We start from the raw sequence: 15,235 nt of genomic DNA, 5'->3' as shown, positions 1-15,235 counted from the left end.
AGCGCGCTCCGTGCAGAGTGGACGCGCGGAAATCGAGTTTCCTTCCACTTTAATTTAAAATACCACGCGCGAATGCGAGATCATCACAATTTCAATTTCTAAGAGTTTCAATCTCGGTCTTAATTCAAACGTCAATCCAATTCTAAATTATAAGTTCTAATTATAAGGGATGACATCTATGTTAACTTAGAAGTAAAGTTATCCTAGTGTAAAATTAGTTATTATAAATTCAATCAGTATAAGAATCATTATTAAAATACATTCAGTTAATCTTATTAAAGCATATTCTATAGACATCTCCATACTCTTAACTAATTCATTCTAACGCTAATGATAATATGACCGGTATCGTATATTAGCAAAAGGTGATCGCGCACATCCTTTGTGCGCGAATGTAATTCAAATCGGCAATCAAATCTTTCCAAGGAGTAGTTACATCCATTTGGATTATTCCAAACGAGATCTGTAACGCATGCTCCCTGATATTAGTTACGCTTCGTGCAGTTACAACTTGCTCTGAGTGTGCCAGAATTAGAAAGTTTTTTTCGTATTCTTGCGAGCGACAGAAGAACAATCGTGAAACGATCCCGAATCTACTGTAATCGTCATATCCAGCGTTCGCGTTTAGCCAACCAATAAAGTAGATAACCCCGGCCGTTTTCTCCTCTAGCACACGAAATATCGAGTTCCGTATCTCACTTATAGTCTCAAGTTAATCCGAAACCGTGAATTGGCCGGCCACCCTGAGATGTTACCCTGAATAATCAACTATGATTGGTCGATTTTTACGCCTATTCCTTAATCAACTACTGTTATTGCAGACCATGCATTAGGAAACATTTATATTGACCATAACTGTATGCCGTGTGCCGTAATCTGTAAAAATTGACCAATCACCTTCGAGTATTTCCCTTCTTATTGCCGAATGAGAGGGAAATACTTGACTGTGTGATTAGTCAATTCTTCGGCATTATATATAAACGCTCCCTTACAGAGGTCAGTAAATAGTTTTGCCGTTTAAGTTCAGAGGTGCTAGTGTTTAATTTTCAATATGGCGGCACCCAATTTTTTTTTATTTTAGTTACGGTTTAGTTAATTAAAAAGAAGGAAATCAAAGCGGTCGGTCCCGAAAAAAATGGGTTCGAAACACGGTCGGAAAAGCGCAATATGAAAAAACAAATTCGAGTGCTCCTGTCGGAGAAAACAACTTAGAAAATTTGATAAACATTTTTTTTCCCCATTTTTCTGTAATTCTGTAAATTTGTGTATTTTCATGCTTAGAATGTATTTTGAGAAGGAAAGGTTAAATCCCGTTTTTATTTTTTTTAATTTCAAAGTTTTTTGATGTCGGTAAGTTAAAAAATGATAATTTAATAATAATTTATAATAATAATTTATATTATACATAAAATATATGTATTCAATAAATATTGATGCATTTACTATTTAATCAAATAAAATTAAATTTTGTATAAATTTTTGTAATTTCTGTATTAAAAATAAAATGTACATACATGTATTCCGTACACGTTATGATGGTATATACTTCCAACTTTTTCCGCAGCAGTACTAAAATTGCATTGTCTTGATTTTCCATGGGTGTTTTGAATCCATTTTTATCTTCAAGTTTAGTTTCCTTCTTTTTACTCCGTGATTTTAATACGGTGTTCAGTTAGTATAAACAATCAGTGATTTTTTTTAATACAATGATCCAGTTTTTTATCTAGTGAATAATCGAAAATAAAAGGAATACATTTCGCATATTACATATTTGTTTAGGTAAATGTTAAGAAAATGTCCCATGCATTTCAAATTTTAATAAGAATACTGAATAGATGTGTAAAAATAAAGATCTGACAAGAAAAAGTGTCGCTGTTTCGTGAATCGAAATATGATTGTTAAAGTTGGTGACTATTGAGGTTAGGAAATCTATTATAGTTGCAAAATGCTGCGACACGGGCATGTCCAACCGGTCACAGAAAGATTGCAACTTTTTTTTTATGAGTTTCGGAATGCAGCCTACTCACCGAATGATTGGTTCTTATTTGTAGATACATAAATAAAAACCACTGTGTAAGAATAATAGGTGGTTCCATTCATGTAAAATCATTGTGATTTTTCTGAGGAAATTACGCAATTGGACAGCAGATGGCGTATATGTATAATAACACTTAATCTCATAAGCCCCGGAAAAAAATATCTTGTACATAATTATATAAAATTATATGTATATTTAAAAAATAATATATAAAAATTATATATAATATGTAATTGTAAAACATTTTTTTCTCGAGGTGTTTCAAAAGATAGGATTAAGGTAAGTGATAACATAATAAATAATTTTATTATTTATTACATAAAAAATTTTATTTATTACATTTATTATAATAAATAATTTCATTTATTATATATGATTGGTGAGACAATTAGGAAGATCGTGAAAGTTGTGGAAGAGGATATATGCTGTTTAATCATAAAAAGAAATGCTTGAATGACTGCGAATTGGAAAGATTGCAAAGACATCATTATCGAACGGATGCTTTGAATACCATATAACAATAAACCAGATAGAGAATAAGGGATGAGAAATTAATGAATAAATTTCATTTTTTATTGTATTCTCATTTTTTTAAATTTTTAATTTTATAATTGTAAATTAAATGTGGAATAAATGTGGAAAATGTGTTTTTAACAGATATGTATTTTCCATTTGTATTTGTATTATTTAGCTAATATCTTGTAAACATTACGAGTCAATGAAAATGTACTAATAAATGTACTAATGTACATCTATTAGTACATTAATAGTTTTATATTGTATGAATGAATTATTGTTTGTCGAATAAACATCGAGATTTTTATCGAAACATTCTAAAATGAAAGACATGTCAGAATGTAACCAATATAAGTAGATAAGAAAATAAATATTTAATATCGTAGAATAAGCGCCAATACTGTCGAAGTAATTCGATTTTTTTTCGAAAATCAGGTTTAACATGGCATGATTCATGACAATTTTCCAGGCTCGAACGCTCGGTCATAACATTTATACGAATGAGATACACTTTCTGGCTTACATTACGTCTATCTTAGAATCTATTTTAGAAGAAGAACTATTTTAGAATAAATATTAAACATTAAACAAAAGAAAGGAGAAACATGTGAATTAGATAAGTCAAAATTAATTTCTCACATAAATCCTCCTGTAAATATGAAAATCCACATGTGCTTTCTTCTCGGCAATCGCGAACGGAATCGTAATAGTTTTTCTAGACAAAAATGAGTAAGTAGAATCATGATATAAGAATATCAGATTCCGTTCCCGTGGTTACAGAAATAGCATGAATCTAGGCAAAAATTTGATTGGCTATTCCAATATGCCAGCGCTATTATACACAGGAAAGTCAATTTAGGCAAAAATTTGATTGGTTGTTTCCAGTATCGCTATTATACGCAACCCTTATCCTAAGGGGCTCCGCACAATAAAAAGAATAGAAAACAGAGAACAGAGAATAAGAATTTCAATCTATTAGAAATTATGTATTGTGGAATACACAGTTTCTGATAAGTTGAAATTCTTGTTCTTTGTTCTTTTTATTGTGCGGAATCCGTTACATTATGAGTGGAATCATTTATTATTCTTACACCGTGATAAAAACTGATCGCTCGGTGAGAGAAAGCTGCTTCCGAAATCCATCGAAGAAAAGATGTTGCATCTTTCTATGACCGGCTATATATATTGCATTTTCATGTTCTATGGCCACGTGTGTTTAATGTACAGTTCGTAGCAAGAATGTCTGGGATTTGATTTTAGGGGTTCACGTTTCATTTTTAGTTATTTTTACATTCATGACTATTAAAATCTATGGCTGGTTTTTTCGTTGTACAACCAAAAGCAATCACGGCTAAGATTATCTTCTGATCCCTAAAGACGAAGATAGCCTTAATTGTGGTAACTTTTGATTGATAACGATAAAACGTCCCTAATACAACATGTTACGTAGCAATCATAAATGTATCGTAATATTTATGATTTTGTGTTTTAACAGCCAGTGTCAAAACCTAAGTTTAATCAGTGAAATTTCTCTATCAGATAACTTAGTGATTAGTAAGTTGAAGACATTTCATTATTTCTCTGGAGAAAGACGGTAAAAGTTTTTCAGTGAAATCTCTGAAATACTCCAAATCTTAATTGAAAGGAAGCTGAGCGAAGCCTTCAATATATCAGATAAGTTTGTAGTTTTGAAAAAGTATAATTGCTTTTATTTGCCAATAAGAAAATATACTTTGTGAACTGTTTTTTTTTACACAAGTAATAATATAAATCAGTAGAATAAAATAATCAACGATGGAGTGTTTGTGGCGAGAAGTGTTTTATTAGAGACAAGCACAGAAAGATAATCCCAGACATTTAATCATAAGAGATATTTCAGGCACTCATCATGTTAAGAATGATGATTAGTAGCATTAAAATCCTTTATTATATTGTTTCTCATTCAATCTCGGTGAAGATTGCAATCTCGGCATAATATATGAGTGCCAGAATTAAAATAAAATTATCTCCTGAGAGCTGAATGTATTTTAAATAAGATTTTTCCCATATGTGTAATTTTATATACTTGTTTTTAGACGATTAGAAAACATTGATAAACAAATTAAAAAAATTGAATCGTAAAATTCAATAATCATTATTTAATAATAATAAGTCGATGTAAGTTCTTATTACAACAGATTTATATATCATTATTGAGCAATAAGATTTTACTCCTCTGAAAGAAGAACTGTCTCCTAATCATCTAAAAGCAAGTATATAATAAAAGGGAATGGTTCACTTGCACACTGTAGCAATTATTCACTGCCAATCACAGTGACTTCGACATAGGTAGTTTTTTAATTTTTTTTTTTTTCTAGCGCTGTGATTGACTTGTGCGCAATTGGCTCGTGTGCAATTGCTATACTCGTAATAAAATATTACACATACAAAAAAATCTTATTTAGAATACATTCAGCTCTCAGGGAATTCGCAATTTTATTTTATTTTAATTCTGGCACTTATATATTATACTGAGGTTGCAATTTTCACTGAGATTGAATGAGAAACAATATAAAGAAGTATAATGTTACTAACCGTCATTCTTAACATGGTGAGTGTCTGAAATATCTTATGATTAAACATCTGGGATTATCTTTTTATGCTCTCTAATAAAACATATCTCGCCACAAACACTCCCATTGACTACCTTATTCGCTAATTTACATTATTAAACCTGTGTAAGAAAACCAGCTCACAAAATATATTTTTTTATTGACAAGTAAAAAAAATTATATTTTTTTCAAAACTATAACTATCTGATATATGAAGGTTTCAATCCGCTTCCTTTCAATTAAGCTTTTAAATATTTTAGAGATTTCACTGAAAAAACTTTTGTCGTCTTTCTCCGGAGAAATATTGAAATGTCTTCAACCTACTAATCACTAAGTTATCTGATAGAGAAATTTCACTGATTAAAACTGAGATTACATCGGTCGGCTGTCAAAACATAATTCACAAATTTACGATACATTTATGATCGCTGACGTAATCCGGTCGTATTAGATTTTAACAGTCATGAATGTAAAAATAACTAAGAATGAAATGTGGACCCCTAAAATTGGATCCCAGACATTCCTGCTACGAACTGTACATATATACTTCTTATTGTAATAGAGCACGAAATTTGAAATTGAAGTGGACGGATTCTTCTTGACATGTAACATAAATTCACTGTTTTAAAAATATAAATTCACTATAATCGTTATTAACTTTAACGATTAATATTTATTTAAGTTTACGAAGGCTGTGTTCCATTTAATGCTCACAAGTATCGTTTGTCCTTGTTTAACATTTTATAAACAACAAGGAATAAAATGATTCCACGAGCATTATTACTTTGATTTTAAGCCTTGCTTAAAGTCAAATAATTGGTGTAACTGAGCCTTAGAGTAAACAACTGATAACATTGTATTAATTTTATGATTTATTAGTTTAGTAGACGTGTTTATCGGTGTGTACACATTTAAAACTCAATAATACTCTTATACTCAATAATTCTTTATTCTAAATTGTCAATAATACTCGATTTTTCTTTAAAATTGTGATTTCAATTGTGTTGTCATCAAAGTTTGATTATATATTAAGGGGCACTTGAATGTTTTCCGAATGCAGCCATAGTATCTCGTCTGTCTCGTTGGTGTCCAAACTCATCGCATGGGTCTGTGACCCTTTATGACTAGTTTATGCTTCTTTCTTAACTCTAAAATCCTAAAATTCAGCCAATGGATTTCAGTTAGGATCAATTAAGACTGGCAACCTTATTGGCTGAATTAGGATTCAAGACCGTAGCATAAATCAAGCATTACTTGGGTCGGAAAACCGAACAAGGGAAGTGGAACGCAACCGAAGTAGAGCGATATTCTTCTTGTCAAATCTTTATTTTTACAAAAACGCATCGATTCAGTATTTTAATCAAAATTTGAGGACTCTTAATGTTTACTTTGTTTTATAATAGCGTATTGTATTGCAAAGTTATATGATAATATGACTGTTATATGTTTATATGATAATAGGATTATTGTCAATGTATTTTTTAATTGGTAATTATTTAGAATACGGTTACCTCCGATTTTTATGAAATTAGCCTTATTTGACGCGTTTTTACACAAAACGAAAGAATTTGTAAGAAAAAAAACGTTAGAACGGTCCCGCGAATCGAGATATTAAGCGTTAAAATTGATGATTATAGAGGTTAGGAAATCCGTCATATCGACGAGATGCAGCGACATGGACGAACACATTCTCTGCTTGACAAATTGTCTGCTTAGCAAATAAATTCTTTGCCTTACAAACACAAATTTGTGTTTGTAAAGCAGAGAATTTATTTTTAAAGCAATTTGTTTGTCAAGCAGAGAATATAATTGTGAATTAGTAATTGTGAATTATGATATTAAAGAAAATTACTTTTTTATATGAATTAAAATTTAGATCTAACATTTCTTTAAACGTGCAGAAAATTCTCCGAAATAGCATTTACGTATGCGAAATTCACTATAATTATTCGATACCTCTAGCGTAATTACTAAATGCATGCGCACATGACGTCATAACAGCGCATGCGGATGTGATCAAAACGTTCGTATATATCGCTGCATCTCATCGATATGATGGAATCTCTATAGTCGTCAACTGTAAGAGCACAAAATAACATAAAAAGAACAGGGAATAGATAATAAGAATGTCAACCTATCAGAAATCATGTGAAGTACACAGTTTCTGATAGATTGAAATTCTTATTCTCTGTTCCTTTTATTGTGCGCAGCCCTTAAATATCTCGCTTAATATCTCGGTTCGCAGGGCTATTTTAACGTTTTTTTTCTTACAAATTCTTTCGTTTTGTGCAAAACCACGTCGAATAAGCCTTCAAATTTCATCAAAATCGGAGATGATCATATTCTAAATAATTATCTTTAATTAATTTGCTAGGATGAGAACCATAAAGGTCAACCATGGCTAAAAAGTGAGTGATCTAATTGATGCTTATGAAAAAGGCGTAAAAAGCGTATACATGTGAGTAGAGTATACAGCTTATATCTGTTTATGTGAAAAAAGATCTTATATGAAATAATATTATAGAATATATAAAACTTGACACACACACACACACACACACGCGCGCGCGCGCACACTCACATTAAGAGATAACAATTATTATAATTTTAGCATATAATTTTAATGTATTAACTGTGTGACATATACATATACAATTGATTTAATGAAGGAAATATTTATTTTTTTAAATCTTAATATAAGTGAAGTTTATTCTATAATATTTTCTACTAGTATAAGTCATTAAAAAATGTGAAAATTATAAGTAGAATGAAGAATTTTTGTGTCACATATATATAGAACTTTACACTAAATATTTATCAACTTATAATATTTATCAATTCTTATAATGATGTTGAAATAACATATTATTAATTTCTGTTAGATTAACCCTCAACTACTCTCGTTTTAAAGACTAATTTACATGTCTGGGTCCAAGTCACCGATGGCGTTTTTGATTAGTTCTGTAATTATCACAAATCTCAATAGAAAAAAAATAAATTTTTTTTTAATGAAATGCCAGAATGTATAAAATTGAAATTCAAAATATTGATAAATTCAAAAGGTTGGTAATTATTTAGAATACTCCCCCCCTCTTCCCCAACTCAAATTTTAATAAAAATACACTTATTCGATGTGTTTTCATTCAAAATGAAAGAATCTGGTAAAAAAACGTGGCGATCGGTCTCGTGAATCGAATTACATATTAAGATTTTATAACGAGTCAGTAGTTCTAAGTCTTATCGATGAATCGGTGAAGTTGACAATAGCCAATTTGACTAAGAGTACCGATTTTTTTAAGATTGATCAAATTCGACTTTATTCCTTCCTATTAGTCGAATTAAACGACTCGCTGTATAATTAAGAACTAATAGATGCAAAAAATCATAGTCACCTATTTAGGTTAAAATTGGTTAAGACTTAAGATTTTCGACTACCAACTCATTGTGGAATCAGCTTTAAAGTTGAATATATTCGAGGTTAAGATATCTATCATCCTGATTCGATATATTTCTATTCGATATATTTCTTTATACGTTCTGTATTAATTACGAAAATTTACTGTTTTAAAAAAACGATAAAAATTGAAAATATTCCGGTAATCTCAAATTTTGATAAAAATAAATTCAATCGATGCATTTTCGCGTAAAAATTCCACAAGAAAAAAGTGTCACTCTGCCTCATGAATTAAGCGTTAAAGTTGACGACTACTGAGGTTAAAAAATCTGTCACAGCCACGGAATACTGTGATGCAAGATGCAAGCTTGCGTTGCGGTCTCAAATTCGCTACTTTAAAAACGAATTCACTATTTTATAAATAAATTCATTGCTTTAAAAAGACAAATTTACTTTAAAAACACAAGTTATTTTTTTATATTATTTTTGTGTTTATATTATTTTTGAAAGCAGCAATTTGTTTTTAAAGTGAATTTGTGTTTTAAAGCAGAGAATCTGTTTTAAAGCAGTGAATTTGTAATTAATGCAGAACGTATAGCGCTATATTATATATATATATAAAAGTCGAAATGATATCTCGAGATGATATCGAGATGAAAGATATCTTAATCTCTAAAGTTTCCAACTTTAATATTTAATAACTCGATTTACGACACTATGTTTTTTTGCCAGATTCTTTCGTTTTGAATGAAAAAGCGTCGAATCAGTGTATTTTTATTAAGATTCAAGGAGAGAGGAGAGAGGGAAGTGTTCTAAATAATTATCGTTTTTTTTTTTTTTTTTCAAAAAATCATATCTTAATATCTTTATAATAAAAAAAGATACAAAAATAAATACTGTTTTGAAAAGAGAAAAACATGAACTTTAAGAAAAAAACATTATATTGATTCATTCCAAAAAGTACAATTATTTACGCGACTGAAGTGGGAGCATTTTTATACATGCTCGGAAAAATGATATCGGAGATGTGTCGGGTATTTTCTTCTTTTAAAAAAAATGCAATGAAAATATTTTATATTAAATGATTTCGACATTATTTACTCACGATTTCATAACTCCGAGAAAATAGAACGATCGTTTCATCAAGTTGCAAAAAGTTTTTTTGGCAATGAATGTATATTCTAAGAAGACAAGACCATAGTATAAGAACATACAGTATGGACATTGAATTTTTTATGTGATCCCAATTTTTAATGTGCATGCGTCGATTTCCAATCAGGGGGTCGATTTTGTATCTTCAAACAAAGTGAAAATTACAAAAGTGAGCAGATTTATTAGTTATTGACCAATGAAATTATCAGTATTCTAATAAGTTTCACTCACTTTTGTAATTTTCATCTTGTTTCAAGATATAGACTCGATCTCCAAGAATGTGGCTGCCTTCAACAAGTTGAAATTGCAGATTAGGTTAGCTGGATCTCCTTTCTCAGAATATAATTAAACCTTTCGCCTTAACAATATTATGTGAGATTTGAGGTAAGGAAATATTAGGCTAAACATGAGTATTACGGATGAGAGCCGTGGTACATTGTTCGTACAAAGCTCAATTTTTTTTTAATTTGTAAGAGAAAAATATGGCAAAAAGTTAATCAAATTAAGTTTTACTAAAAAATGAAATTAAATTTTTTCGGAGACGTTATATTGTAGACTGTTATATTTGTACACGATAAAGTAATAAATATGCATATGTGCGTGTGTACGTATATTATTAAATTACAACTTCACATTTAATTACAATTTTCATGCAATATATTATTTTTTCATACATAATTATTTAATTACAATTTTGTTATATTAATATTAGGTGTGGGTAAAAGTTCATAGCGTTTTTCCCATTAGATGGCATTAAAAAAAACGCCATGACTTTTTCCCACACCTAATATTTAATCAATTATTATTTTTAATTTACTTATTATTATTAATATTATTATTATTATTATTAATGTGAATATTATTTATATAATGAGTTTGTTAACATTACATTATTATATAAATCTGATTTAAAAATATACTCGCTATAACAATTTTCATGACACGACCGAATTATGTCTTTTTTTTTTTAGAAAGATCATTCTGTTTAGCTTTATACAAACTCAAATTTATAAGCGCCTTTCCAACCTACAATATAGCGGCGAATCATGTGACCCTCTACATCAAAGATGCCGACGCTCAATGTTCATCTTGTATTACCTTGATCAAAAAGTTCCCGGAATTCATTCAGAAAATTCAAAATACAGTTTTATTCATCAAAAGTGATATTGTCCCCTTCAAAGTACTCTCCATCGACTACAACGCACTTATGCCAGCGCTTGATCCAGCTCTCAAAACATTTCTGGAACTATTGTCGGTATAGCCATCAGAGCTGTCTTCGATTTTTTTCATTATCTCTTTTCAGCTGTTAACGCGTTCCCTGTAATGGTTTTTTGACTCAAACAGAAAAAAATCAGTTTCCCAACATTTCCAAGGTTTTCACACCATTGAATCCATTTTTAAAGCAAAATTTAATACAAACTCGTTGCAAATTCAACTCCATTTTTAAAACTGTAAAAAATCGAAAATACGTGCAGAGGTAGATGTACTCAAGACGGCGTAACTTTTACAAATGTTAAGCTATGGTGATAAAATTTGGTGGGAATGTCAATGATAGATGTGGCAACCTAACCAAAAAAACAGAACTCAAATCAACTGACTCAGAATATCATCTGGTGATAATTCCGGGAACTTTTTGATCAAGGTGGTATGTACTGTGACACAATACACATATATTTGAACAGCACTAATAAACAGGTATTTATCAAAAACGAATTTTCACTTTCGATAAAAATCTATCGAATTTACATTTCTATGGGTCCAAGTCACCCACGCCAAACTTTTATTGCATCACAATTAGCGGCAAGACAGCAAACAATTTGCATCATCGACAGATAAAGATTTCAAATTTTTTTTTATACCCTCACTTCGACTTTATAATATTAACCCTTAAATACCATGTTAAAAAAGTCACGCAGATATCATTAGCCTATCGAAATCCTATACTGACAGATAGACTAATGTAACCAAAAATTGGCTGCTGCAATCAATTAAAAATGTTGTGCCATATTCAGTTAATTTTTTCTTTCAGCGTACTTCATGTTTGTCTATGATTTAGAGTTTTAGAGCACAAACTTATTCAAAACAGATTCAACAACTCATTTATTTAAATGATATTTTTTATTTCGCGAATGTCAATTTTGTTACTAAAAATAAGTGTTACATACATGATATGTGTACATATAGTTTTACATTACGCATTTAACATAGCTTTAGTCACAATTTATATAATAAAAACCAATCCCGTAAATCAAATATCGCAAGAACATAGTAGATATTAAAATTCATATCTTATCATGCTTGATATCACTATTAGAGACACAGCAATTAATTGGATCCCAGCATGAAAAAGTGTACTATTCCTAGAGTTTTAAATATTTTGCTTTGAAAATTTGTTTGGATACTTCGAAGCTTTTAAAAAAAGACATAATTGCGGTATGGTGAAATTTTGCTGTAAATATTCTAAAAAAAAATTAGTTAAAATTTAAAAAGCAGCTCTTTAGAATCCCTTTAAAGGCTGTAACACATTTTGGGCTCAAGTTTTCTCAATTTTTCTGATCTATTGTATATATCTACTGTATATATCTACTGAATTCAGTGTTACATCTTATATGTATATAAGTACTGTATACTGTAATGTACCTTATTATCATTATCATTATTAATGATTTTCAATTGTGAAATTTATCATATCGTAATCAACACCAATAGACACCTACTCTTTTTAAACAATTTTTTTTTAATTTTTAAGCCAGAAGTTCAATTTACAGCAGAACCATTATACACACACACACACAACACACAAACACACACACACACACACACACACAAACACACACACACACACACACACACAACACACAAACACACACACACACACACACACACACACACACACACACACACACACACACACACCAGAGAATATACAAAGGAGAACCAATTGTAGAATGATTTGTATATTATCGATAATAAGCGTATTAATCCAATTAAAATATTTCCGTTATACCTGTTGTAATACAACACCAATCGTTAAACTTGGGAAGTTTGTGTCTTCGATATTCACAATCATATATACAGGGTGTCCCAAAAAGTCGGGACCCCAAACGGTCCCCTAAATATCTCGGAAAATATAAGTTTTTTGCCGGCATTAGGCAAGATGTATATAAAAATGAATTTTCAATGCAATAATGAAAATAAGAGAACCTCCAATGGTCTTAATCTTAAACGAATGTTATCCAGGACATGAACCTGAACAACATTCAAGAAGTTTTAGCCATTGGTCAAATACCTTGCGTAATGCTAATGCCGGCGGTACTGTGTAACTTTCAAGCATCATAACTCGAAAAGTACTTAATGAAAAGTACTTAATGAAAAAATATTTTCTTATAGCATTTTAGAAAGCTCTCGACATTGAATATTAGATTCTGGAATCAAAAGTAGATGTTCCATTAAAAAAAATCGATATTTGACCTGACACCATTCAAGGACAACTGATAAAATCAATAAATAGATCTTTTTGAATCCTACAACTTTTGTCTAAAACATTTTTTTGTAAAACATATTTCCCGAGATATTCAGATGTCCCGATATTTTTGAGATACCTGTATAATGGCATGCCCATTGCATATATCAAAGCGCAATCAAATACGAATGATTGTACAAAAATGTGATTAAAAAAATTATAAAGTAAGTTTACGTGTGAAAATAATTGCGAAATAAATATGCACAGAGAGAAAAAGTTTGCCAAGATCGCTAATCCCTTGCTGTTCACGAAACATTGGCATTAGCAAAGGATAATGATAATACGGCGATAACCTGCTTTGAAGTTCTAAAATATATCGCTTTGTGTTTCCTCAAATCAAATGTCTCAATTTGACAATAAAAAACTCTTTATTATAAAATGAAATGAACATAATAAAAAATATACTTATATGTAATTTATTTCAATTAATTAAATCTTTTTTTTTGTATTATGTACTCATTTCATTTCATTTTCTTGAACTTGAAATTTGATTATTTTTTCACATTAATCGGGCTGTACTTTTTAAGGCGTATATCGTAGAGCTAAATGAATTATTGCATATCCAGCGACTAAAAAAACACAATACCACATTAAAATTCATTAAATCATTTTTGCATCAAAAAATCAAACATATATTAAGGAAAATCGAAATTTTGATTTAAAAATCGTTTACTAGTGATATCTAAATCTTAATATTTTTTAATAAAAATTTAGGAATGTTCTTTTAACATAAAATGGAAACTTTTGAACTGAGGCCGATTAAAAAAAAATATTTTTTTTTATCAGTCTAATATATATATTTTTTCTTATTATAGTTACGGTAGGAACTCTAAAAGAATTCCTTGAAATATTCCAGGCCATCTTAGTGACATACATTAGTACATCATAAAATGATAATTGTTCCAGTCTTTCAATTTCATCGTTAGTGAAAAGTCTACAAAGAAAATCGTATCGAATATTTATTGTTTATTAAATTAATCATATGGATAATATGCAATATATGCAAATGTGAAATTGTGTAAATTAATTATAAAATAATAATAAATAATAATTTGCGATTATGCTCATTTGTGATATTGTTATACCAAAACGTATCATCATGGCGTATTCGCTGAAATTGATCACGAATGATTTTTTTGAAACAATTCTCTGAGTCCATTCATCAGTTTTTAGTATTTTGTTTACCCAAACATCCACGTCATCGAATGAATTATTGTATAATCTGAAAAACTTCTCCCTCTTACATGAAATACGCGAATATTTTTCTACAAGTACTGCTGCTGTACAAAACTGTACAAAAAAAATGGGTTTTATACAACATACCGATATATTTGTGCGATTAAAATGGGATACATGATTAACTTTCACCAGAACGTAGACAGACGCTATTATTAAGTGTCTCATGATTATGTTCTCTCTGAATATTAAGTGCCATATCAAATCCTTTCTAGAAAATTTTAATGGACCGAATAAACTATCCCGTAGAGTTTCAACGATTTTATCTTCCTCTTCGCAATTAAACAGCCATTCCCATTAGTAATTTCTCTACATCAATATTTTATTCTTGTTAAATTGACATAGAGAGAATTCTAAATGATTCATCATTCACATCACATGTGCGTTTTGAATGTCGAATCAAAATTTTCATGTATAATTGTCAAATACCTATGACATCCAGTAATTTTGTATCCATTATTGCATATTCTAATTGGATATGAGGATAAACAATTATTTCTCTTATAGTTGTATATAATGTACATCTATTATGATTATTGCAATTATCGTGGCAATGTTGTTGTTATTATTATTATTATTATTATTATTATTATTATTATTATTATTATTATTGTAATTATATTAGGTGTACAATTTTGCTTCCGCCGTTTTTTTTCCGAAATTCGAGGCTTTATTGTAAAAAACTGGTTATACATTTATGATTCAAAGTATTGTCCATCGCTGGCCACTACTTTCTCCCATCTTTCGGGTAGCGTACGAATCTCGCGTCGAAAAAACTGGTCATC

The sequence above is a fragment of the Atta colombica genome, unplaced genomic scaffold (assembly GCF_001594045.1).
Source record: "Atta colombica isolate Treedump-2 unplaced genomic scaffold, Acol1.0 scaffold42, whole genome shotgun sequence".
Taxonomy (NCBI): Eukaryota; Metazoa; Arthropoda; class Insecta; order Hymenoptera; family Formicidae; genus Atta; species Atta colombica.
This window is presented reverse-complemented; position numbering follows the sequence as displayed.